This window comes from Triticum aestivum, chromosome 3B (genome assembly GCF_018294505.1).
Source record: "Triticum aestivum cultivar Chinese Spring chromosome 3B, IWGSC CS RefSeq v2.1, whole genome shotgun sequence".
Classification (NCBI taxonomy): Eukaryota; Viridiplantae; Streptophyta; class Magnoliopsida; order Poales; family Poaceae; genus Triticum; species Triticum aestivum.
The window spans coordinates 20,495,262-20,521,367 of NC_057801.1; the positions used below are offsets into that span (position 1 = coordinate 20,495,262).

The window sequence follows — 26,106 nt, forward strand, 5'->3', positions numbered from 1 at the left end:
AACACAGTAAGTGAAATTCTCATTAATATAGAAACCACTCTCACTCTAAGGTATACAAGTCATCTCATTTAGTATAAGGGATGATAGTATAGATTGCGAGCAGTTTTAGCATGCTCCCTGTTACCCTCTCATTTCATATGAGAGGTAAGAGTATATAATAGATCTGAGCCATTGATCGCACTAATCAGTGGTCTGATTAACTCTTACCTTCTTACCTCATATGTAAAAAGAGGGGGTAAGAGGGAGGATGTTAAGATTGGCCATAGATTGCACACTTGTGGGGGAAAGGTTGCCATAAAAGATATAACTACAGAAAGGAAAATATACGCAAAACTATGGAAAACACTAGAATTTCTCCCCCAAGCTTGGAACAAGCTAGGAGATTACCAGATACTGAGATCTGAAGCTTCAATAACCATAGTGGCTCTGCTTAATAAGGTGGCACCATCGGTCCATTACATTACTGCATTGGAAACTACCTGAAGAGAGTGACCCTGCGAAGCAGGCAAGTGACTAGTAAAACATAGTACATATTACATCGAAGTGCAAAAGAGAGAAATGCAAGGAAGCAACGCTGACGAATGAGATACAGAGCTATGCTACCAGCATAATGCTTTTTAGCTTTTTTTGTGCCTTGGTTACGGGCTGTGGCACCAGGACCCTCTGCTCCTGTGAAGCTTGTGATGTTTCCATGATACACTTGTGGTTTCAATGATACACGACTTGGAAGAGCATCGGGTCATCATCTGTGCGCTGCACATGCTTCGTCGCTGAGCACCCCTGCGACTTTTGGAACGTGCAACGGTAGTAACCTCTGCAAAAGGACAATACAATAGGAAACCAGGGGGGAAAATGGGAGTTTCAGCTTTGTTGAGAAGAAGCCTTTGCTAACCTCAGGTGCTTGGCGTCAAGGATATCGTTCTGGCCGTACTTCGTCCAGCTGAAACCGTCATTGGAGAGGTGCCCATAGAACAGTGAATTGTCAACACACTCAATGTTAGCTGTAGGACGACCTGAGCACATATCAATGGCCTTCCTTAACGCTGACACTGCAGCCCTTGTACTGGATTTATCAGCACCATATCCCGCGATAGTTACAAGGATTTCCTTGAGGCCTAATAGGTGCTCGATGCCCATTGAGTCTTACCTGGACCTTTTCCAGACTGGGCCAATGCCTCAAAAGTCAGTTGTGATATCCTGATGCAGGACAGCCTGAAACACTTGAGAACAGGGAATCCCATTCCGCACATGACTACCTTCTCTTTAGCTTCACGAGTTCCTTCGATGTGCAATTTGAGGTGGTTAACAGTATGCAAATGTGCAAGAAATCCTATATCATCCTCCAACACCTCAACTATTAGATCAAGATCAAAGAGGTTATGGAGCTCTCTAATCCACTTAGGAACCCTCGAAAACAAGCACAACATATTAAGCCTCCGAACAAGGTAAGGAGAAGCAAATTGCGAACTCAACACAGATATACTGGTGATGTTAGAATCCGTGTGCAGATCTCTGAGGTTGCAAAGTTTTTCAAGGGAACGACTCAAAACACACTGTTTTCTTTCCATGTTAAGCCATGCACTAGTCATGTTAGAGTCCTCTTGCCATTCTTGCTACCCACCAAAAGTAGCATATTATAGAATTTATGTGCTCACATAGACCTCTTGGGAGTTCAAAACAAGCCATTGCATAAAACAGGAATGGCTTGAACTACATACTAGATTATGACCTCCTCTACTCAACAAGATAACATCTTTTCAAGCCATCCTGGTACCTTTTTCCAAATTCGGTCTTTTAAGTACTTAAAAGTTCCATTTTTTGATCTCCCCACTTCTAACGGCATACCAAGATATTTACCACTCAAAATTTTGAAATTGTGAACAATTTCTTAATTTACCTAAAAAATTAAAACATGATCTTTTTATAATTTCAAACAAAATTTTGTATCCAGGAACATTTTTTGGAGTTGTGAACAAGTTTATTTTAAATAAATAACAGTTTTCAAAATTTCAAACATTATTTAAATTTTTTGAACAACTTTGTAAAGAAAATAACTTAAAATTTAAATTGAAAATAAAAATAAAAAACGAAAACTTTTAAAAGAAAAAAACTAAAACTTTAAAAGAAACATGAAAAAGTAAAAAGTGAACCCAAAAAACCAAAACAGAAACAGAGAAAAACTGTTCAGGGAGCCTTCTGGAAGTTTCATAAAACCGGACAGGAACCTGCTAGAAGATTCGCAAAACCGAACAAAACATACTGCCTCCATTCCACTATTTAGTGACTATAAATTTTTCTGAAAATCAAACTTTGTCAACTTTAACCAAACGTACAGAGAAAACTATCTAGCTCTACAATATCAAACATGTACATTCTGAAAATATAACTCATGATATATCCAAAGATGTGCAGTTGGTATTCTAGATGTACCTATTTTCTCTATAAATATGGTCAAAGTTTGTAATGTTTGATTTTTAAAATAATCTATAGATACTACATTATACTCCCTCCGTTTCTAAATATTTGTCTTTGTAGAGATTTCAAATGGACTACTACATACGGATGTATAAAGACATATTTTAGAGTGTACATTCATTCATTTTGCTCCGTATGTAGTTATTTGTTGAAATCTCTATAAAGACAAATATTTAAAAACAAAGTGAGTATCACGTAACTGGACCCGCCCAGTACACTCGACCAGTATGCGTTTGCTCCACATTATGACGCAGCCAGCATCAAATCGGGATTTCCCTCCTATACGGCGCCTTCAGCGCTAGTTCTTTTTTTTTATTGAGAAACTTTTTTTTTGAGACAATTTTATTGAGAAACTACAGCGCTAGTTCGTGACTTGGCTCTCGCGCGAAGGTCTCGGTGGGCCGGCCCAGTGTACACACGCACCACATACTCCAATATGCCCCTAAAAGAGCATAATCCAGCATGCGAAAATAAAAAGAATAAAATTAAAACAATTCTCGGATTTGAAAATAAATTCGTGAAGTAAAAAAACTTCATTAATTTTTAAAAAACTCAGGATTTCTAAAAAGTTCACTGCATTTTTAAAAAAATTGCGGATTATAAATAGTTTCTCAATTTTGAAGAAAATATTCCTGAATTTTAAAATTGTTCATTGGTTTTGAAAACAAGTTGACGATTTTTTTTAAAGTTAATATATTTCAAGAAAAGTTCAGAAATCAAAACTTCATGAATTTCTGTAGGAAAAAGTTCATAATTTAAAAAAGATGTTCACAATGATTTTGAGAAACAAATCATAGGTTTAATAAAAGTATTCGGTTTTGAAAAAGAAATAACGAATTTGGATAAAGTTCCTAGATTTCCGAAAAAAGTTCATCATTTATATATAAAACTTTCATAGATTTGGAAAAAAAACTCACGGATTTTGAAAACAAAGTTTAATAGAATAGTTATAAAAAAATCATGAATTTGAAAATACTTCATGACATTTGAAAAAACTTCACTTGAAAGTTAGCAAAAAATGGACCAAATGTTTTTTGATTGCAAAAAAGTTGGTGAAAATTGGAAAAGTATTGCGAAGTTTGAAAAAGATTCACAAATTTGAAAATAAAACGAATTTTTCAAAATGACATACATTTACGAAAGTAAGAAAGAAACTAGAAATAAGGAAATAAAATTGTATAAGAAAATAAAAAGAAAATGTAAGACCAAGTGAAAACCAAAGAAAAAACCGGCCAAACAAAGTCGAAAGAACATGAAAACTAGAATCTTTGTTGTTAGAGTTACGTTTGATACACAACAAAGAAGTAAAATAAAAAAGAAAAAACTTATACATGGCAAAAGAGGTCTCGCAGGTGGTTATCGCGTCTGGTGGTTAACCTTGTGGTTCGCAGTTTGAGTCTTGGATATGCCCATTTTTTGTTTTTGAAAAAAAGGAAAAATGTAAATGGGCCGAGCTCAATGTGAAGCGGGGTGTGCGTTGGTTTGCACAATAGCCTTAGCCGGTGCTAAAGGCGCCGAATAGGAATTGGTGTGGATTTTGGAGTTTGGGGCTTCTGTTGGAGTATTCCCAAGCTGTTTGAATTTTTTTCTCCTTGTCGCGAGTGTTTGCGTTAATAAAAATGCCCTTTAACTTGGTAGTTGGTGTGTTTGTCAAGGAGAGCAAGTGGCTAACTTTTGGTGCGGTGAGTTCAACACCTTATTTTGTGATGTTATGCGGTATGTTCTGGTTTCTTCAACTCTCTTGGACCGGTGGTGATGGATTGCAATTTTGTACCATGTGGGGGTGATGCTCCAACCAATATATTTTTAAGCGATTTTCTATATCTTGTTGCAAGCTGCGAGCGGCTATTGTGGTCTTTAAAGTCTGGTATGGCAAGCACGTGTAGGTGTCTTTTTTGTCTTTTTGTTGTTGTTGTTGTTGTTGTTGTTGTTGTTGTTGTTGTTAGAGCATCTTCGACAAGTGGTGTACAATCGGAGATGAAGAAGGCCAGTACGATCTTCTGAATAATTTTACATTTTATCGGTCATTCTGTGTCAGTTGTCTTCCTGTTGTACCACTGATTGTTCCTTTATATATTTACCAGATCTAATATGCCCTTTGGTAAAAAAAAAATCTTTCTAATATCTTCTCATTCCTTGCACCGGAAAAAACGGGGACTTATCCTGTACTGTGGTATCTCAAATCCTAGAACCATCAGTCGGAATAATAACATCTTGAGAGATAGGGACGCTTTTCTCCTCCCCCCTTGGCCCCCGCGTCGCTCCCGCAGGGGCAACTCGGGCGGCGCTAACCCTAGTCGCCGCCGCCGGCCCCTTCCCCCTTCTCCTCTCCCTCGCCACCACCGGAGGGGGTCGCCGGAAAGCCGCACGTCCGCCGGGGAGGGTGGTGGCGAGGATCTGTCCGCCTGTTTCGCGCAGGGGATCTGGAGCCGGGGTGGCGGCCTCGGGTGGTGGTGCGTCGTCGTCTTCAGCCCGCGGCGTCGCTGGTGCTGGCCGCCCCCTTGGCCACGCGGGTGGCAAGGCGGCGGGTGGTGGTGGCTGTGGGGCGCGGTGGCCGCGGGGCGCCCGCCCCGGATCTGACGCCTTCGCCCCCAATCCGTTTCGGCCTCTGTCAGATCTGGCTTCCGGCTGGCCCTGGTCGCCGGCGCCGCGTCTGTGGTAGGGGTGGGGGAGATGGGGGACCTGGAGAAATCCACGGCTGGCTATGCCGGCCACGACGACAGCGACGCCTGAGGGCGCCGTCTCCTACCTGTAGGCACCGTCAAGGTGCCCCCTTTCCCCCTTCTGCCTCTCTCCCCTGCTCGTGCACCGGGGTGAAAACCCAAATCCCCCTGGATTGGGCGGCAGCTACGCTCGCGGCGTCGCCACCTTCATGGAGGTGCCACCTTCGGTTGAGCATGGGGAGGTGGCAAGTTCGAGCTGGTTGGTGGGCGTCCGGTGGCGACATGGTTGGCGTTGGCGGGGTCTTGGTGGTTCTTCTCCAAGTCAGTGGCTTCCCAACATTGTCTGCTCTGTCACTAGCAGCCTCACCATGCTTTTTGCTTCTCCTTGAGTGTTGGTTCCCCCTGCTCCATGTTTGCCTTTCTGGAGCTCGGCGACGCGAGTTAGTGGTGCCCTGGTCAGGCTCTCCGGGCGGCAATGGCGTCGGTTGTACATCTTTGCTCTAGGGAGAGCGTTTGCATCGCCCGACGGATCGGCGCCTCGTGCCAGGCGAGGGGCTAGGGAGCCCCTTCGGAGTTGCAGGATGTTGTCAACGGTGCGGTTGGAGTCAATGGGGCTGTCAGCGTTCCCTTACATGCTAGTTGGATCTCCGCAAGGCTTGCTGGTGTTCGGGATGGATTGAACTCGGTGGAGGGCTTCTCTATCTTCAAGCCGGTCTTGTTCTTTAGTTTTCTTCATCTTTGCTTGTAGATGGTAAGAAGCCTATTAGCTGCTAGCACAGCACTATGTATCCTTTTAGCTGTTTCTTTGTTCTTCTTTGTAAGTTGGCGGTTGCTGTAATCCTGGCCGGTTGATGGCTTTGTTAATTCAAAACCGGGCTCGACTTGAGCCTTCGTTCTAAAAAAATAATAATAACATCTTGAACTGTTCACGAAGGAGTTTCGAGCAGAAACTTTGTTGTCAAATCCCTTTTTTAGGTAGTATAGAAAAAAAACATATTGCTACAAAAGCGGAAATGATAAATTCCAAATATTCGGGATTTGACCATGGCAAATTGAACGTTTTCGATGACAAGTTTAGTGACACGAGGATTAAAAGAACAAGGATTCAACTAGTATTTCTTTCGAAAAGGAGGAATACCCTCGGCCTCTGCATCAAAGCGATGCATACAACCATTTTTATTATATTATTGGACAGAACCCAACGAAATAAATACATGTATCAATTCGTAGCCACCTTTCTAGTAACCACTGTCGCTACCCTACAATGTTGATGACGTGCCCTGGCCGCGTATGAACACACGGGGAATCTTTCCGGCCGCCTCTCCTTCAAGCAGTGGCCACCACCACCATTCCCACCATGTGAGGTGTCGCCAGTGACTATCGTGCTTGACGAGGACGCCACTGCTAACCAACAGCACACGGTCGACGACCTGCTGACCCTCTTGACCAGACAAGGTGTAATGTCATGTCATGTCATGGTGGAGGGAGCGTGGAAATTCCTCAAGACCTCCATCGGTGGATCGATCGCGCTTATTTAATGGCCTTCGCTCAAGTTGCATACCAGGCAAATTAAGAGGCGCAGGAAGGCAAGCTTTTCTTTTCTCACAGCAGGAAGCAACAAGGTATGCAATCCTCCATAACTCAGCTTTGTATCTATGTATGTCACTTAGCCATATGAGCTCTTATTTAGCAGTTGTTTGGAACAAGCCAAATTCTCTGGCTGTTAGTTAGCTGTGCTGCTTGGATATAAGAATCAGTTAAGGGCACTACATGTTCAATTTGCCATCAAATTATAGTACGTATTATGTCTAAGGAAAATACACGGGAGTTCCACGCCTCTATACAAATATTAAATATATAATATATCAAAAAATTAAAAAAAACTGAAATTTGGGGATATCAAGCCTGGGTTCCCAATCTACTCCCGTATGCAGTTTCATGAGAAAATACCAGGAAACGTATCCGTGGCAAAGGAAATACTGTCCCACCCGTTTTTTCTATGCATAGGATTTTTTTGTCTTTTTTGCCGCGAATACGTTTCCTGGTATTTTTTCATGAAATTCCACACAAGAGTAGATCGGACACCCAAGTTTAATATCGCAAAATCCCAGTTTTTTTTCTTCAAATTTCTCAGTATTTTTTTAACTTCATGTTCACATAGGGGGGTTAATTTCCGTTTTCGATGGCAACTAGTAGTATTTAATTTGTTCATGGCTTTCTTTTGCACCAAATTATTAAAGTGTGTGTGTCTTTGTGTGTTAGAAAGAACCTTCAAGATGACAGGAAAAGCTTACGTTTCTTCTTTGCTCTGCTTCGCAGCGGCATCGATCGATGTTCCCCGTCTTTCTGTTGCTTCTTTTGCTTCTCCGGTCGGCATCGGCAACAACATTCAGCCACCGGACTGATGTGGATGCCTTGTTGGCATTCAAGGCAAGCATAAACAACCAGCGGGGTGGTGTTCTAGATGCATGGAACACAAGTAATACTACCACTACATTCTGCCACTGGCCTGGTGTGGTTTGCAGCCAGCACAGCAGGGTCACGGCGCTTAACCTCACTTCCCAGGGCCTTGGTGGCATAATCACGCCTTCCATTGGGAACCTCACATTCTTGAAAACTCTAGACCTCAGCCTCAACAATTTGGATGGTGAAATACCTCCATCAATTGCTCGTCTCTCTCATCTGCGATATCTTGACTTGTCCAACAACTCACTTCATGGTAATATACACCCTGGCTTGAACAATTGCACCAGTCCTGAAAACATCAACCTTGGAGCAAACCACTTCACCGGAGAAATTTCCCCTTGGCTTGGGCTTGGAGGATTGTCCAGTCTCAAGGTTATACGACTATGGAACAACAACTTCACTGGAACCATCCCGCCATCACTTACCAACCTCTCAGCACTGCAAAATATCGATTTCACCACAAACCAATTACAAGGTGACATCCCTGAGGGCCTTGGTAGGATCACTAGTCTCAACATGATTCAACTGGGTCAAAACCGCCTCTCAGGCATCATCCCTGCAACTTTCTTTAACCTTTCCTCTCTAACCGGTTTCAATGTGGCGGTCAATGAGTTGCATGGTAAACTTCCCTCAAACTTGGGGGATCGCCTCCCAAATCTCAAGTACCTATTACTCGGCTTGAACCACTTCACAGGAAACCTTCCGGCTTCTCTTGTCAATGCAACTGAGATTTATACCTTAGAACTGTCATCCAACAACTTCACCGGTTGATTGCCTCGAGAGATTGGAATGCTCTGCCCGGACACCCTCAGTCTAGAAGTGAATCAGCTAACGGCAGCTACTGCTAAGGACTGGGAGTTCATGACCTTGTTGACAAACTGCACACGTCTCGGTACACTTGACCTTTATTTCAACAATTTAGGTGGCGTGCTGCCAAGCTCTGTTGCCAACCTATCAGCACAACTCCGAGAGCTAGATGTTGGATACAATCAGATTTCTGGAAAGATACCATTTGGCATAAGCCATCTTGTTGGGTTAAATCAACTGGACCTCTCAAATAATCGTTTTACCGGTTCCTTGCCCGACGACATCGGGAGGCTAAATCTGCTCCAGGCTTTGTATTTCGAAAACAATCTATTCACAGGTTACTTGCCATCCTCCCTCGGGAACTTGACACGGCTAGTAATTCTTCCTGCAACCGGCAACCAGTTTGAGGGGCCGCTTCCAACAAGCCTAGGTAGCCTCCAGGAGATGACTATAGCAGACTTTTCACACAATAGGTTCACAGGTCCATTGCCTAAGGAGATCTTTAACCTGTCGTCTCTGTCAAATTTGCTAGACTTGTCTGACAATTACTTTTTTGGTCCTCTTCCACCACAAGTCGGCAGCCTGACAAACCTTGCATACCTATATGTATCGAGGAACAACTTATCAGGTCCCCTACCCAATGAACTTAGCAACTGCCAAAGCCTGACAGAACTCAGATTGGACCATAACTCCTTCAACAGTAGCATTCCCTCATCTATCAGCAAAATGCAAGGTCTGATGTTGCTAAATCTTACAAAGAACACACTCTCTGGTGTGATTCCTCAAGAGTTAGGGCTAATGGGTGGCACTGGAGAGTTGTATCTCGGACACACAACCTTTCTGGCCATATCCCTGAAAGTTTGGAGAACATGACATCATTATACCGGTTAGACCTGTCATTCAACCATCTAGGTGGCAGAGTTCCATCACGGGGCGTGTTCAGTAATGCATCTGGGTTTTTGTTTGGTGGTAATTTGGGGCTTTGTGGTGGAATATTGGAGTTACATTTGCCCCCATGCCCGGCAGAACCCATGGGACATGGTTTGAGGAAACACCATTTCATCACTACAGTAGTTATCCCAATTATTGCTGGCATAGCTCTGTGTGTGAGTTTCGCACTTGTTTTCTTCACAATGAGAAAGAGATCGAAAGCTCGATTGACAGCCGTACAAGGATTTCAACTGATGGATGACCGTTATCCAAGAGTTACTTATGCTGAACTAGTCCATGGAACAAGTGGCTTTGCTTCAGACAATCTATTGGGTGGAGGAAGGTATGGATCAGTGTACAAGTGCTGTTTGCTGCTAAGAAATATGATGACCACAGTAGCTGTAAAGGTTTTTGATCTTCAACAGGTTGGCTCTTCAAAAATCTTTATAGCTGAGTGTGAGGCACTTAGTAAGATTCGCCATCGTAATCTGATCAGCTTCATAACTTGTTGTTCGAGCTCTGACACGAACCAAAACGACTTCAAATCCATTGTGTTCGAGTTCATGCCTAATGGGAGCCTAGACGGGTGGATACACATGGATGTGCATGCATCACATCAACTCCAAGGCATGACATTGATGCAGAGATTGAATATCGCAGTGGATGTTGCTGATGCGCTTGACTATTTGCACAACAGCTGCGAACCACCAGTAATTCACTGTGACTTGAAGCCGAGCAACATTCTTCTCGACAAGGATCTAGTTGCTCACGTCGGGGACTTGGGCCTCGCAAAGATTCTTGCTGAACCAGCCGCGGAGCAACTGATTAGTTCACAGAGCTCGGTTGGGATACGAGGAACAATTGGATACGTCGCTCCAGGTATAGCTTGACTTCTCTCTAACGTTAAACAACAATTTTGCATGCAACTTAGCTCACGGAATTCCCTTTTTTCTTTCTTTCAAACAAACGCAGAATACGGCCAAGGTGGTCAAGTTTCTTCATGCGGAGACGCATACAGCTTTGGAATTGTCATCCTCGAGTTGTTTACAGGGATGGCACCTACTCATGACATGTTCGGAGACGGGTTGACCTTGCAGAAGCATGTAGAGGATGCAATTCCAGGGATGCTAATGCAGATTGCTGATCCAGTCCTGCTGTCCATTGAAGAAGCTAACGCGAACACAGTGGAACATGTCAGCAATGCCATATTCTCCGTCATGAAGGTTGCGCTATCATGCAGCAAGCATAATCCGACAGAGAGAATGCGCATCAGAGACGCGGCTGCTGCGATTCACAGGATAAGGGATGCTCATGCACATTAAGGTATACTAGATGACATAACGAGGAAGCCAATAAATATAAGATATAACTGCACATAAACGCAGGTCCTTTTTTGCTGAAACAAGTGTGTCACTCACGCGCTTAATTGGCTTTGTAGTGTTTATTATGTATTCCAGTCTAGGTGTGGTTTAGCCTCTAGCTGGCCCTGTTTGGTTAGCATGCTGATCTGTCCTTTGCAGTTGTGCTTGTCTAGGTGTGGCTCTCGTGGCGTGGCTTGTATGTGGGGAATAGTTTTGTACGGTGAACTAGTAGTCCCATATCCATATGTATTGGTCATTGTTGGCCCTGGCTTTTCTAAAGCCAGGAAATTAATGGTGGGTTACCTTTCATGTAAAAGGCAACATGTGTAAATTACAGGCAATTTTGCTGTAAATTACAGAAGTTTGCCTCTTGCCTGGCCAGAAATAAAAAAGTTCTAACAATCACAAGATAAGACCTGACAGTAAAACCGATCTCGGCGACTTGCAGCAAGTAAAGTTGATCAACATAAACAGGCAGTTGAAAGATGCAGAGTGGACGATGCCCTAAGATGAGCTCATTCTCAAACTCTCAACTAACATCAACTCGGGAAAACGATGGCCGTACCTGCTTCAGCTTGCGCGCTGCTGCAAACCTGGCAATTAAGTCAGCAGAAAATGGAGCTGAGGACTCTGAGCTCTGCCTTTTCTTTTATTTATATTATAGAGGAAAGGAAGACTTGCTGGTAGTAGTTGAGCCCTCTTGCAGCCATACGCCTGCTTTCTTCCGACCTGTTACACGAATGAATTCTTTCACTGAAAACCTCTTGTAGTATTTGCAAGAAAACCTGCAGCTCGGATGGGATGCAAAACATGCTATTCTAAAAGATGTGCTACCATGGTGAAAAACAACCAGTTCTTACCCAGATACTACTCCCTCCGTCCCAAAATGTTTTACGTTTTTTGACTCTAGTGTAGTGCCAAAAAGCGTCTTATATTATGGGACGGACGGAGTACTTCAGCCTGGGGATTTCAGACAAGTACTCCCTCCGCCCGGAATGTCATTGAAATAGTTGTATCTAGATGTATTTTAGTTCTAGATACATCTATTTTCATCCATTCCGATGACAAGTATTTCCGGACGGAGGAAGTATCAGCAATGAACTCTGCCAGTGCCAGTGCCAGTGCCAGTGCCTGGCAAGAAAGAAGACAGCACTTGCCTGTGGTTTCAGACAAGTGCAGTGCAGGGGATGGATGGGGAAAGCGCCGGCCACAGCAGCATCCACAGGCTGGCAAACGAGGGCAGGCGGCGGTGGGGGCTTCCATCCCTAACTTGACCTCGGAGGGCTGCCGCGGCCGACGAGACGGCGTGTGGCGCGGGGCTCGGCTCTGCCCGGAGGCGGCGTCCCCGACGGAGAGGACGGAGCGGTCAGGCGCCGTGGCGAGGAGGCCAACGACGGCGCCTCCGCGCGTCGTCCAGATCTCGCCCATCCGCCCTGCACTGCACTGCACTGCACGCGACAGCGGGGCCGGCGACGAACCTCACAAGCGGGCTCCATAACTGCATCTCTGAACAAGTGTCTAAGGGCATCTCCAGCCGTTGGCCCCCCAGGGGGCGTCTAAAAGCGCCGCCAGGGGTGAGCTAGCGCAAAAAATGGCCCTGGAGCGAGTCGGTCCCCAGCCGTCGGCCCCAAGGGCCGTCCCCGGGCGCGTATTTAAAAAAAAACCGTTCGGCGAAGTTATAATAAAAACTAGTTATATTTCGGCCAACAATGGCAAGTTTCGGCGAAATTCGTCCAAACATTACATTAACCTAATCTAAAGTAAAAGAAAGTGGCTGAAGTCGTCGCCGCCATCGTCGTCGTCGGCCTTCTCCTCCTTGACGCGGGTGCCCCCGTTGGACCCCTGCCCGGCGTCGCCTTGGCGAACAGGCGGCGGCGCGTCGTCGTCGTCGTCGCTGTCGCATAAGACAACGACCCCGCCTTCCTCGCGGCCGCGTCGGCGCTCCTCGAAGCGGCGTAGGGTGGCGCACTGGCGCTCCTTCTCCTTCTCCCGGCGCGCCTTCTCCAACGCGATGGAGTCCTGGCGCGCCCATTCGAGGGACGCGTCGTCGTCGTCGAACTCCGCGTTCAGCGGCGCCAGCCCCGGCTCCGTCTTCACCGGCGCCAGCCCCGGCTCCATCTTTGGCTTGACGAAGCGCGGAGGAGCCGACGAGGACGAGGCGCGCCGACCGCCCTCGTTGATGACGATGTCGGCGCTGCGAGTGCGCCGGCCGAGCGGCGTCTCCGCCGTGGGCTCGGCCTTGACGCCGAGCAGCACCGGAGAGCCGGAGGAATGGGAAGAAGAGCGCGACGAGGAGGAAGAAGAAGAAGCGCCGAACCTCCTTGGCGCCCACGGCCCGACGCGTCGATGCTGCGCCGGGGCGGCCACCCTCGCTGGGGGGTACGCCAACGGCGGGTCGTTGCCGCCCTCGAGGTACGTGAGCACGCCCTCGAGTGTGCGGCCGGGGACGCCCCACCAGAGGTGGCGCCCCTCGCTGTTCTGCCAGCCGCCGACCACCGGAGCGCCGTTGGTGGACGCCAAGTGCTGCTGCTGGCGGCACTGGAAATACGCCGCCCAGGCCGCGTGGTTGTCGGCGGCGTACTGGGGGAGGGAGCGTTGGGCGTCGGTGAGGGACGCGCGCACGATGTCGACCTCCTCGGCGAAGTACCTCGGCTTCGCCACGGCGTCGGGCAACGGGGGAATGGGCACTCCCCCGGCGCTGAGCCTCCACCCCGTTGGCCCGGCGCGCATGTCCGGCGGCGCCGGGATGTTCGCCTGGAACAGGAGCCAGGACTCCTGTTCGCGGAGCGAACGGCGGCCGAAGCCGTTGGCCGCCGCCTCGTCTCCGGGGAAGCGCTCTGCCATGGCGACGGCGGGGCTGGGCGGGCTCGGGAGAGGTAGAGGGAGGGGCTGGGCGGCGGCGCTCGGGAGAGGCAGGGAGAGGGAGGGGCTGGACGGCGGCGAGGGGGGGAGGGCTGGTGTGGGCACAGGCGAGTGGAGGCCGCCGGCTTTTATAGCCGGGCCGCGCCCGTGTGTACGCGTGCGAGGGAGAGGAGGCGTCGGCGCGCCGTCCCGTGAAGCGCCGCCCGTGAGGAATCAATGGCAAGGCTGGCCGGCGGCAGCCTTGCCATTGATTCCCTGCGGGAACCGAGGCCGTTGGGGGAAGACGAGGCGCCGAGTCGCTGACGCGGCGGGCCCGCGTCTTTTTCGCGCCAAAACAGTTCGCCCCGGCGCCCCCGTGCGCCTCCCAGCGCACCGGATTCGGGCTGGGTCCGCCGGCACTGTTTTCGGCCCAAGCCGGCGAAAATCGGGCTCCTGGGGGCGCGACTGGGCCGTTTTTTCGGCGCCGGCGCGAAAAAATCGCCTGGGGAGGCCTTCCTGGAGCGCGGCTGGAGATGCCCTAAGCACTGGTGTACAAGTTCAGTTATCCAGCGGCCATGGTGAACTTAACCCCCATTCGCTCGACGGTCGAGATTGTTACCGTTAAGCTGCCGTCTAGTTACATTTTTTCTTCTTCTTCTTTCTTTCATTAAAGACACACAAAAGGCATCATATAACTGATTAATATTAGGGAAATGTTTGGGGCCGGGGCGCCGGCCGAACGCTCGGCCGGTCGCTCCCAAATCGTCTGCGCACTCGCTTCACGCATCACGCGTCTCCACCGATGCCGCATACATGGGGAGACGTGGCTGTGGGGCCACCCACCGCTGGCATCCACACCTGCCTTATCCCCTCGCGGCCACCCACCACTCGCCCACACCTGCCTTATTCCCTCGATCTCCTTCTTCTCTCGTCCACCAACAAGACACAGACTCCATTTTTGCGCCAAAAACTCAGAGTTAAGCACCACCCCACCTCACACACTTGCCATGGCCGTACATAGTTGTGTTTTGATTCCATCCAGCTCTCAGCCACCCCGTTCCTCGTGGCCGGCGAGCAATCTCCTCAGCTCTTCTTTTCCCATCTAGTTTGATGCTGGGACAACGGGTGCCCACAAATGTTGTGACCGTAGTCAGCGTTCGCTGGAACTAGCCCGTAGATTTGCTACCATCGACAGTCATCAATTTTTTCGCTCGACCCCAACATCGACGTTTAGCTACGAACTGGCCAGCACCTTGCTGGAACCAGTGTCGTCATTTGCTACAACTGGCTAGGCGGCGTGCTGGAAGCAGTGTTCATCGGTGCTGGAACAGGATGAGCCCCTCGCCGTCGACGATTTTTTTGCTGGAACCTGCTAGTTTGTTTGCTACAATCTTTTTCTTTGAAGTTTGCTGATGTGACTTTCTTTGTTGCATTTGGTGTTAATTTTAGCTGGAACGGACTTTTTTTTGCTTCAACTGACAATTAGAAGTTTTTGCTACTGAGATTTTTTGCTGGATCAGTCGCTTTTGTTTTGTTACAACTGGTATTTTTTTAGCTGGAACCGACTAAATGTTTTGCTTCAACTAAACATTTTGGTTTTGCTACAAACTTTTTGCTGGAACACGACGATGCTAGTGATGGTGCGGCGAGCCGGAGCTGATGGTGGGAGAGTTCTTGTTACAACCATGGCTGCGGTGCACTGGAACCGGTCAACAGCTGAAGCTTCCACACAACGAGGCGTCCATGAGAAGAGGGACAGCAAGCTGGCAGCGGCGCTAGTGCTGCAGGGGCCGACGACGCTGACGACTGCCAGATCTAGCGAAGGAGCAGCCCGACAGAGGAGGCGTGGTGCGGGGCGGCGAGGTGCGGAGTCGCGGTGGCAATTTGGACTGGTGGGGCGGGGGTACTGCAACCGTGAACCTAACTTGCTGGAACCGGCGAGAAGATTTGCTAGAACCAGCAACCAAAAATGCTACTACTGGAGTTCATCCTCAGGGCGTTGCTACGACCACATCCTGTTTTTGCTACCACCGGCGTTTTCTTTTGCTACATGCATGCACGGCGGTGTTGGTTGACAGTGGCAATGTCTTTTTGTTTTGCTGCAGCCGTCTTAGAGTTTTGCTGGAACCAGTGTACAATTTTGCTGGAACGAGCTTTTTCTTTTTTCGACGGTGACCATGGCGACCACGGGGCGTGAGCTGACTTGCTGCAACCGGCAAACCATAAGCTGCCACTTTTGAGCTGATTTGTTACGATGCGGAATCAAATGCTACTACCGGCAAACAGAAAAGCTAGAACCGGCGATTCAGAAGATCCATTGACAGAAGAAAATGTTTCAACCGGCAAACTAAAAAGCTGGAACCAGCAGAATCAATTGCTACTACGGGCAAAACAGAAAGGATGGTGCTAGCTAAAACTGGTGAGTCAGTGCTGCGATGGATGTGCCCATGCCGGCGTGGACGCGTGACCGGCGAGACGGCGTGCTGGGACTGGGAGTCTCTTTTTGCTGCAACTAGCAGGGAGCGGGGCTTCCATGGGGAGCCGTAGTACCCAAGATGGCTGGCCAGATGTAGAAGCTAGGACCGGTGGCAAGCAGCGGAGGGCAGCGCTGCGAGGCGTCGGGTGCGAGCAGCCGGCGGCTGTGCCCTTGCCGGAGCCGCGTACGGGGGTGGAGTTGCGTGCTGATGAGGCGGGGGGATTTTTTCCATGCGCACGGGATGAGCTGCACCCTGCAAGTTGTGAAAGAAGATAAGAATCTGACGGTCGTTGCTAATCTAATCGGAGGGCTGCTAGGCGACCGGCCCAAATTTGGGCCGGCGCACCGGCGCAGAGTGCTGCCCTTAATATTAACTGAAAAAAGATTTACTTTTTGGTACTCCCTTCGTCCCATAATATAAGAACGTTTTTGACACTAGTTCTTATTTGCTACACATGGAGTACTTATGAATGAATGCTTCTTACTTTTTGGTACAAGCAACAAATGTCGTTCATTCATAAAAAATATTCATATAATTTGTAACAAACAGATGATGAAAAATGTGGTGCGAAAATAATCATGATTTATGGTAAATAATCATGATTTATGGTGCCCTTGCCATATCAGTATTATGGCAAAGCAAATGACAGTGAACGATAACATCTAGTCATCTAAAAGGACCGTGAATTTGTAAATGACTTTCTTTTTTGAAATGTTCACAAATTTGAAGAAATTTTCAAGAAATATTTTTTTTAAGTTTGGCTCTTTTAAAATGTATGGGAAACATAGAAATGAGTTCTAATAAACATTTATTATTTTTAAGAAAATAAAACACATAAACAAAATTTGGGGGCATGACTATGTCTCACTTACTGCACGACCGTAGCTGCCATCACCTCAAGAGCCACCTAAATGGGACAACCCATCAATCACTCAGCACGCTAACTTTGCTTACCAGTCGCTCGCTAGCAGTCACATAGGTCCATTTTTTGTTCCATTTTTTTAGTTTGTATTCTTTTACTTTTGATTATATTTTGGGAAAAAAAATAAAGATCGTTTTACTTGATTTTTTTTAAAAGTTCATGCAGATTAAGAACATTCGAATGGTGTAAAAATGCTCGCACAACTTAAAAAATGTCCATATCATTCAACAAATGGTTTCTTGCATTTAAAATAATGTTCACGCATTTCAAAAATATGTTCACGACATTTTAATAAACGTCTATATACTGTAAAAAATGTTCATGTAATTCTTCAAAAATTCCATATCATTCACAAGAAATGTTCATGCATTTAAAATAAATGTTCATGGCATCTTCAAAAAATATTTATCAAATATTGAAAATATGTTCAAATCATTTAAAAAATGTTTCATAATACTCCCTCTTTCCCAAAATTCTTGTCTTAGATTTGTCTAAATACGGATGTATCAAGTCATGTTTTAGTATTAGATACATCCGTATCTAGACAAAACTAAGACAAGATTTTTGGGACGGAGGGAGTATTAATAAAGGTCATGATATTTTTTAAATTGCCATACCTTTCAAAAATATGTTCATGTCATTTAAAAAAATGTTCATAAGCCTATAAGAAAATGGTTGCTTGTTTTTGAAAAAGATTCATGGTATTTTAAAACAAAGTTCAAAACATGTGTTTTAAAATTTTCATTGTGTATGAACAAAGTTTCAGTCTGCATTTTGCAAAAAGGTCAACATCTATAAATTTCCCAACATATATACAAAAAAGGTTCATCTATATATTGAAAAGGTTCAACATTTATTTCATAAAAAGAAGAAGAAAGAAGCAAAACCATGAAAGAAAGCAGATGATAACCAACAAAGAAAACACATGGAATACCCTTAAAAACACATAGGTATTTTTTTAAACTAAACTAAACTGATAAAGAAAATTCTGAAGAAAAAAAACACGCAAAAGATTCTAAAAGCAGTCCATACAACCTTCTGAAAACCGCTCTAATGGACCACCCGAGCTCGCACCAAGCGCCGCCCATCTATCCACTGGCCCAACCCACACCTACTCCGTCCTCCTCCCTTCTAGGATGGGCAAGGTTATGCCTAGCTTAACGCGAGACCTAGTGCAGCCTCGCGTCAAGGAACACACTACCAGGCCCGCCGGTAGCAAGATCGAACGTAGTCTTCGATAATTTCTTTCATGTTTTCGTTTGATCATTCATTCTTTTCCCTGTATTTTTATTTGTATATATATTTGAAATATTCCAAATATATACTTTTTTAAAACTTCATTTTACATATATTTTTAAAAAATGCGAATTTGAATAATGTTAACACAGTGTTAAAAATTGTTTCGGTAATTTTATAAAATTTTGATAGTACTGAAAAAAAGCTAGTGACATCTTTATAAAAACTTAGTCAACTTGTTTTTTAAAATCATGTATTAGAAAAAAAAAACTCAGACATGTTTTTAAAAAATGTTAAGTATGTGTAAAACATTATTCACGATGTATACGAAAAATATACATAGTGTATGAACAAAGTAGACATAAAGACACATATTGGAAAAAATATTAATCATTTATTTCAAATTGTTAACCATGATCAAATAACCTTTGAGACGTGTTCAAAAAAAATGTACAATATGAATGGAAAATAGGCATCAAAAATATATATTTGCAAAAATGATAGTCATGTATTTCGAATTTTTTATTTACATTAAAAAATGTTAGTCGTGTATTTAAAAAGTGTCCAACATGTATAAAAAATGTTTCAGAAGTATATAGAAAATGTGTATTGGATGTAAAACAATACACATCAGAACATAAATTGGACAAGAAATGTTAATCATGTATTTAGAAAATTTCAACCGAGTACAAAATACTTATTTTAGCTTTATAAAAAATGTATACATTTACTTAAAATATTCATGTGGTGGAAAAAGGAAAAAAAAGAAAACCATAAATAAAAACAAATATAAACAAGTAAAAAATGGAAATTGAGGAAACCATTAAAGAAAACATATTGAAAAAGAAAGAATAGAAACATACCATTCAAAGTGAAGAGAAGCAATGAAAATTACAAAGAGAATCAGAGGAAAAAAAATGAAAACCATAATAAAGAGAAAATACAACGAATGAATGAAAATAAAAATATCAATGGTAACAAAAAGACCATAAATAAAACACATAAAATGAAAAAAAAGTAAAAACCATAAGGAAAGGAATAAAAAGGAAAGAAACATAAAACCGATAAAAAACAGATCATTTCAACCAATGAATAGAAGAAAGAAAAAACACAACTCTATAGCCAGCGAGTGAGCTTCTTTTCTTCTGGCCCAAAAAACACATCTACATAGAAAACCTTATGGCGAGATGTAATTTAAGACAGTAAAGCTAAACCTAAATCGAGCCCTCTCACGACCTGGCAGCTTTCGGCCGATCTGAGAGCACCTAGGAGCTCTCTCGCACATTAACGATTCTGGTTATCAGATTTGTGGCCCAATCGATGTCGTTCATGGGCTGGTCCTGGGCCGGATGCCCTAGGGGCCGCTATTCCAGAAACCAAATTGGAGCCTTCTCGTTCGCCCATCTAAAGTTAACATACGATCCCCAATTGACGGTCATGTATGTGAGATATGTCGGCCATCTGATTTTGTGACATACTCCGTATATGGCAGAGTTGCTTGGTTCAGACTGAAAAAAGTGATATTAGCACATATTGTTGATTTGTAAATATGTTTTGAAAGTGATTTGGTAAAATGTGAAATGTGATTTCTGAAATTCATATGTGAAACCGATTAATTCTAATATGTGAAACCGCGTATTTCTAAAATTAATTCCGGTAAATTGAAATGCATTTTTTGATTTGTGTTTCACATAAATATGAGTTCTGAAATGCATGTTCTGGAATTGAAACAGGTCAGCCTCCCACATGCAGCACATGCAGCCAGGAAAGAAAATTGTTAGTTTCAGGTGAGTTCAGAAGAAGCCTTTGGTAACCTTGGGTGCTTGGCGCCACGGATATCTTTCTGGCCGTACTTCCTCCAGCTGAAGCCATCGGGTAGGTGCCCAAGGGACAGCCAACTGTCAATACACTTAATGTTAGCTGTAGGACGACTTGAGCGCATATCAATGGCCTTCCTTAACGCTGACAGTGCAGCTCTTGTACTGCAGGATCCCTCGTCACCACATCCCCCAATAATTACAAGGATTTCCTTGAGGCCTAATAGGTGCTCGATGCCCGTAGGTGCAGCACCGTACGGCGAATTGATTCTTACCTCGAGCTTTTCAAGATTGGGCATTGTCCCTGCCTCAAAAGTCAGTTGTGACATCCTGACGCAGAATAGCCAGAAATGCTTGAGAACAGGGAATCCCTTTCTACAAATGACTACCTTCTCTTCAGTTTCAGGTTTCCCTTCGATGTGCAATTTAAGGCGGTTAAGAGATTGCAACTGCGCAAGGATTACAATATCATCTTCCAACACCTCAATTGTGAGATCAAGGTCAAAGAGGTTATGGAGCTCTCCAATCGCGTTAGGAACCTTCGGAAACGGACACAGCATATGAAGCCTCTGAAGAAATAGCGAACTCAATGCATAACTAATTTTGATGTTAGAATCCATGTGCAGATATCTGAGGTCGCAAAGTTTTTCAAGCGAACATGTCAAAACATCCAAACGCTGTCTTCTTTCCATCTCATGCAATTCATCCATTTTGGAAAGACCACCACATATTCGAAGATCCCTCAAATTGATGAGATCTCCGAGGTCTCTGATGTTGTCTATAGAATTCAAGCCCACATCAAATTCATGCAGCGTACATAAAGATCTCATGTTGCCAATTCCATTGGGCAAATTTGTCCAACTAGGGACAATCAGGTGCTGCAACCGGCCCAAATGAACAACATCTGACGGAACTTGAATTTTACCATCTGCTTTAATTTTCAAATACCTCAGTTGGAACAAATGAGATATTCCAGTGAGGTCAGGTATCTCCTGCCGAAATTCAAGACTTAAAACTCGGAGATGTTTGAATTTTGAGAGAGGAGGTGCATATGCAGAGTTACCAAATCTCGCAAGCGCTCTTACTTGTGAGAGCTGGGTGGTTTCCAATATCGTGCCATCTATTATGCCATCCAGATAGAGGGAGAGTCGGCGGACCTTGTCAGACAAACCTATCATGTCTTGGATGTCATCTGTTGCAGTGATGAAATTTTCTTCTCTGCACTTGTGTATAATAAGGTCAAGCATCATATCATGCAATCTGCAAGATAACACTTCATTATTATGATCGGTATCAACTGGCTGAATGATGCCTCTGTTAAAAAGCTCGTTAAAATAGCCCTCTGCAACGTCCTCTGGATATTTCCCATGTGCTTTACCTACAAAGCCTTGGGCTACCCATTGCCTGACCAAATCATTTTTCCAGATTATATAGTCCTCTGGATACATACCCAAATATAGCATGCATGTCTTCAAATAATGAGGAAGATTTATGTAACTAAGGCTCAGTATTTGCCTCATTCCTTCCAATGTTGGATTCACCTCAAAATTGGGGCCCAGAGAATTCATTACATGCACCCACTGTTCCTTCAATTTGTTTCGCTCACTAGCCAAAAGGCTAGATATAGTCACAATTGTAAGAGGCAAGCCACCACATCTTTTTAAAATTTGAGCTGAAACTTCTTGCAGATACACAGGGCAAGCATGATCTGAACCAAACACTCTTTTGAAAAATAGCTTCCTTGAATCTTTGTTGCTTACTGACTTCATCTTATAAACATAGTCATGTTGATTGTAGCAGCAAGCTCTAGCCACAAAATTAATTCTGGTAGTTGTTATTATCATGCTACCGTACATATATATTTTCAGGAAGAGCACATCTAATAACATTCCACGTAGTTTCATCCCAAATGTCATCAATTACAATCCCCCGGGGTGGGCTCGTCGGAGCTGCAGCCGAATGAAGGGATATTCGACCCGACCACCGGCGAGGGAGCTCAGGGCACGCGCAGCTCTAGATCTGATTTGGGGGATTGATTGCCTTTCCCCTCGTCTCTCGTCGTTGGTGCTCCGGATCTGATCTGGAGATGACTGCTGACTGTGTGTGCACCCGATTCTCAACTGTAAAGCAAGCGTAGGACCCCATGATTGTTTTCCTAGAAAAGTCATCATGCCGCATATCCTCCACAAGAAAATTCAAAATAAAACTAAAGATAATCATTCCAATTACTGTTCATGAGGGTGTAAGGACACCCAGGAGCTAAAAAAAATAATCTCTCTATCCGGAGGTGGCGAGCGCGGTTCGGAGCAAGATTATTGCAATCTACTCACCATCAGACGACAATAAGATATTAATCTTCACCGGTCGCAGGCTCTTTTTTGCTTTTTCTCTAGCCTTTTGCTCAATATCTGGGTTGTAATATGTTGGAACTTCTTTTTTTTTCCTATAAGAACCTTGTGTTGATGCTGGTTTACGATATAAAGCCGTGCACTTTTTGTGCCTTTTCTTAAGAAGTGATATAGGGTTAAGTGAGATAAATAACTTCTTAAATATATTTTAGGATTGTGATAAATACCAAACATTCGTATCCATACAATAGGTTCGAACGATCCCCACCTTCACGAGGCCGAGTGAGCGTAGCGCGCAAGGCCGAGCCGTCGCGCCGAGGCAATCGCAAGGCCCATCTCAGGGCCCCTCACGTGACCCAGTCCCACAACCATCACGCGCCACCACTAAACCCCAACTTTCTTACCTCCACAGCAAGAAAATATAACAAACACTCTCCATCAATCCTCCTCTTCCTCTTTCTCTCGCCCCGATGACGAACTCAACCATTCATCTCCTTCCCCTACCCCCGCCCCCCACCCCAACCCGATCCAGCAATTGCTTCACAAGTCATGCAATACACTGAAGTTACCATCGGATCTCCACTTGATCTACCATCAGGGACACCAGAACTTACCAAGCGTCCAGAATCCAGCAATTGCTTCACAAATCATGCAGAAACGCTTGGGGAACTCAAGCTACCACCAGATCTCAACTTGATCTACCACCAGGGACACTAGAACTGTTGGAAATATGCCCTAGAGGCAATAATAAAAGTATATTATTATATTTCCTTGTTCATGATAATTATTTTTTATTCATGCTATAATTGTATTATTAGGAAATCGTAATACACGTGTGAATACATAGACCACAATATGTCCCTAGTGAGCCTCTAGTTGACTAGCTCGTTGATCAACAGATAGTCATGGTTTCCTGACTATGGACATTGGATGTCGTTGATAACGGGATCACATCATTAGGAGAATGATATGATGGACAAGACCCAATCCTAAGCATAGCACAAGATCGTGTAGTTCGTTTTGCTAGAGCTTTTCCAATGTCAAGTATCTCTTCCTTAGACCATGAGATCATGTAACTCCCGGATACCGTAGGAGTGCTTTGGGTGTACCAAACGTCACAACGTAACTGGGTGACTATAAAGGTGCATTACAGGTATCTCCGAAAGTGTCTGTTGGGTTGACACGGATCGAGACTGGGATTTGTCACTCCGTATGACGGAGAGGTATCACTGGGCCCACTCGATAGTGCATCATCATAATGAGCTCAAAGTGACCAAGTGTTTGGTCACGGGATCATGCATTACGGCACAAGTAAAGTGACTTGCCGGTAACGAGATTGAACGAGGTATTGGGATACCGACGATCGAATCTCGGGCAAGTAAAATACCGATTGACAAAGGGAATTGTATACGGGGTTGTTTGAATCCTCGACATCGTGGTTCATCCGATGAAATCATCGAGGAGCATGTGGGAGCCAACATGGGTATCCAGATCCCGCTGTTGGTTATTTCCTGAGAGACGTCTCGGTCATGTTTGCATGTCTCCCGAACCCGTAGGGTCTACACACTTAAGGTTCGGTGACGCTAGGGTTGTATGAATATGAGTATGCAGCAAACCGAATGTTGTTCGGAGTCCTGGATGAGATCCCGGACGTCACGAGGAGTTCCGGAATGGTCCGGAGGTAAAGATTTATATATGGGAAGTCTTATTTTGGTCGCCGGAAAAGTTTCGCGCGTTATCGGTATTGTACCGGGAGTGCCGAAAGGGGTCCGGGGGTCCACCAGGGGGTCCACCAGCCCCGGGGGGGGCACATGGGCTGTAGGGGGTGCGCCTTGGCCTATATGGGCCAAGGGCACCAGCCCCAAGAGGCCCATGCGCCTAGAGATAAAGAAGAGGGGAGAGTCCAAAGAGGGGAAGGCACCTCCGAGGTGCCTTGGGGAGGATGGACTCCTCCCCCCCACTTGGCCGCACCCCTTCCTTGGAGGAAGGGGCAAGGCTGCGCCCTCCCCCTCTCTCTTGCACCTATATAAAGGGAGGGGAGGGAGGGGCAGCCGCACCGATAAGGCTTGGCGCCTCCCTCCTCCCTGCAACACCTCCTCCTCCTCACGTAGTTGCTTAGCGAAGCCCTGCCAGAGTTCTGCTGCATCCACCACCACGCCGTCGTGCTGCTGGATCATCATCAACCTCTCCTTCCCCCTTGCTGGATCAAGAAGGAGGAGACGTCATCCGCTCCGTACGTGTGTTGAACGCGGAGGTGCTGTCCATTCAGCACTAGGTCATCGGTGATCTGAATCACGGCGAGTACGACTCCATCATCCCCATTCCATTGAACGCTTCCGCACGTGATCTACAAGTGGTATGTAGATGCAATCACTCTCCCATAACTCGTTGCTAGATGAACTCATAGATGGATCTTGGTGAAACCGTAGGAAAATTTTTAATTTTCTGCAACGTTCCCCAACAGTGGTATCAAAGCTAGGTCTACGCGTAGTTCTCTATTGCACGAGTAGAACACAATTTGTTGTGGGCGTAGATGTTGTCAACTTTCTTGCCGCTACTAGTCTTATCTTGCTTCAGCGGTATTGTGGGATGAAGCGGCCCGGACCGACCTTACACGTACGCTTACGTGAGACTGGTTCCACCGACTAACATGCACTAGTTGCATAAGGTGGCTAGCGGGTGTCTGTCTCTCCCACTTTAGTTGGAGCGAATTCGATGAAAAGGGTCCTTATGAAGGGTAAATAGAAGTTGACAAATCACGTTGTGGCTTCCACGTAGGTAAGAAAACGTTCTTGCTAGAACCCTATTGCAGCCACGTAAAACTTGCAACAACAATTAGAGGATGTCTAACTTGTTTTTGCAGCAAGTGTTTTGTGATATGATATGGCCAAAGTTGTGATGAATGATGAATGATATATGTGATGCATGAGATCATGTTCTTGTAATAGGAATCACGACTTGCATGTCGATGAGTATGACAACCGGCAGGAGCCATAGGAGTTGTCTTTATTTTTTGTATGACCTGCGTGTCATTGAAGAACGCCATGTAAATTACTTTACTTTATTGCTAAACGCGTTAGCCATAGAAGTAGAAGTAGTCGTTGGCGTGACAACTTCATGAAGACACGATGATGGAGATCATGATGATGGAGATCATGGTGTCATGCCGGTGACAGGATGATCATGGAGCCCCGAAGATGGAGATCAAAGGAGCTATATGATATTGGCCATATCATGTCACTACTATATAATTGCATGTGATGTTTATTATGTTTGTGTATCTTGTTTACTTAGAACGACGGTAGTAAATAAGATGATCCCTCATAAAAATTTCAAGAAAGTGTTCTTCCTAACTGTGCACCGTTGCTAAAGTTCGTCGTTTCGAAGCACCACGTGATGATCGGGTGTGATAGATCCTTACGTTCACATACAACGGGTGTAAGTCAGTTTTACACATGCAATACACTTAGGTTAACTTGACGAGCCTAGCATGTACAGACATGGCCTCGGAACACAAGAGACCGAAAGGTCGAACATGAGTCGTATGGTAGATACGATCAACATGGAGATGTTCACCGATGATGACTAGTCCGTCTCACGTGATGATCGGACACGGCCTAGTCAACTCGGATCATGTAACACTTAGATGACTAGAGGGATGTCAAATCTGAGTGGGAGTTCATTAAATAATTTGATTAGATGAACTTTATTATCATGAACAATAGTCTAAAATCTTTGCAAAATGTCTTGTAGATCAAATGGC

At 45.2% G+C, this 26,106-nt stretch overlaps 2 pseudogenes; one reads left to right on the plus strand and one right to left on the minus strand.

Moving 5' to 3' along the window:
* Positions 1-708: 708 nt before the first annotated feature.
* Positions 709-22,994, minus strand: LOC123067179 (disease resistance protein RGA5-like; annotated as a pseudogene).
* On the plus strand, positions 6,633-11,055 carry LOC123068308 (probable LRR receptor-like serine/threonine-protein kinase At3g47570; annotated as a pseudogene).
* Positions 22,995-26,106: the final 3,112 nt, after the last annotated feature.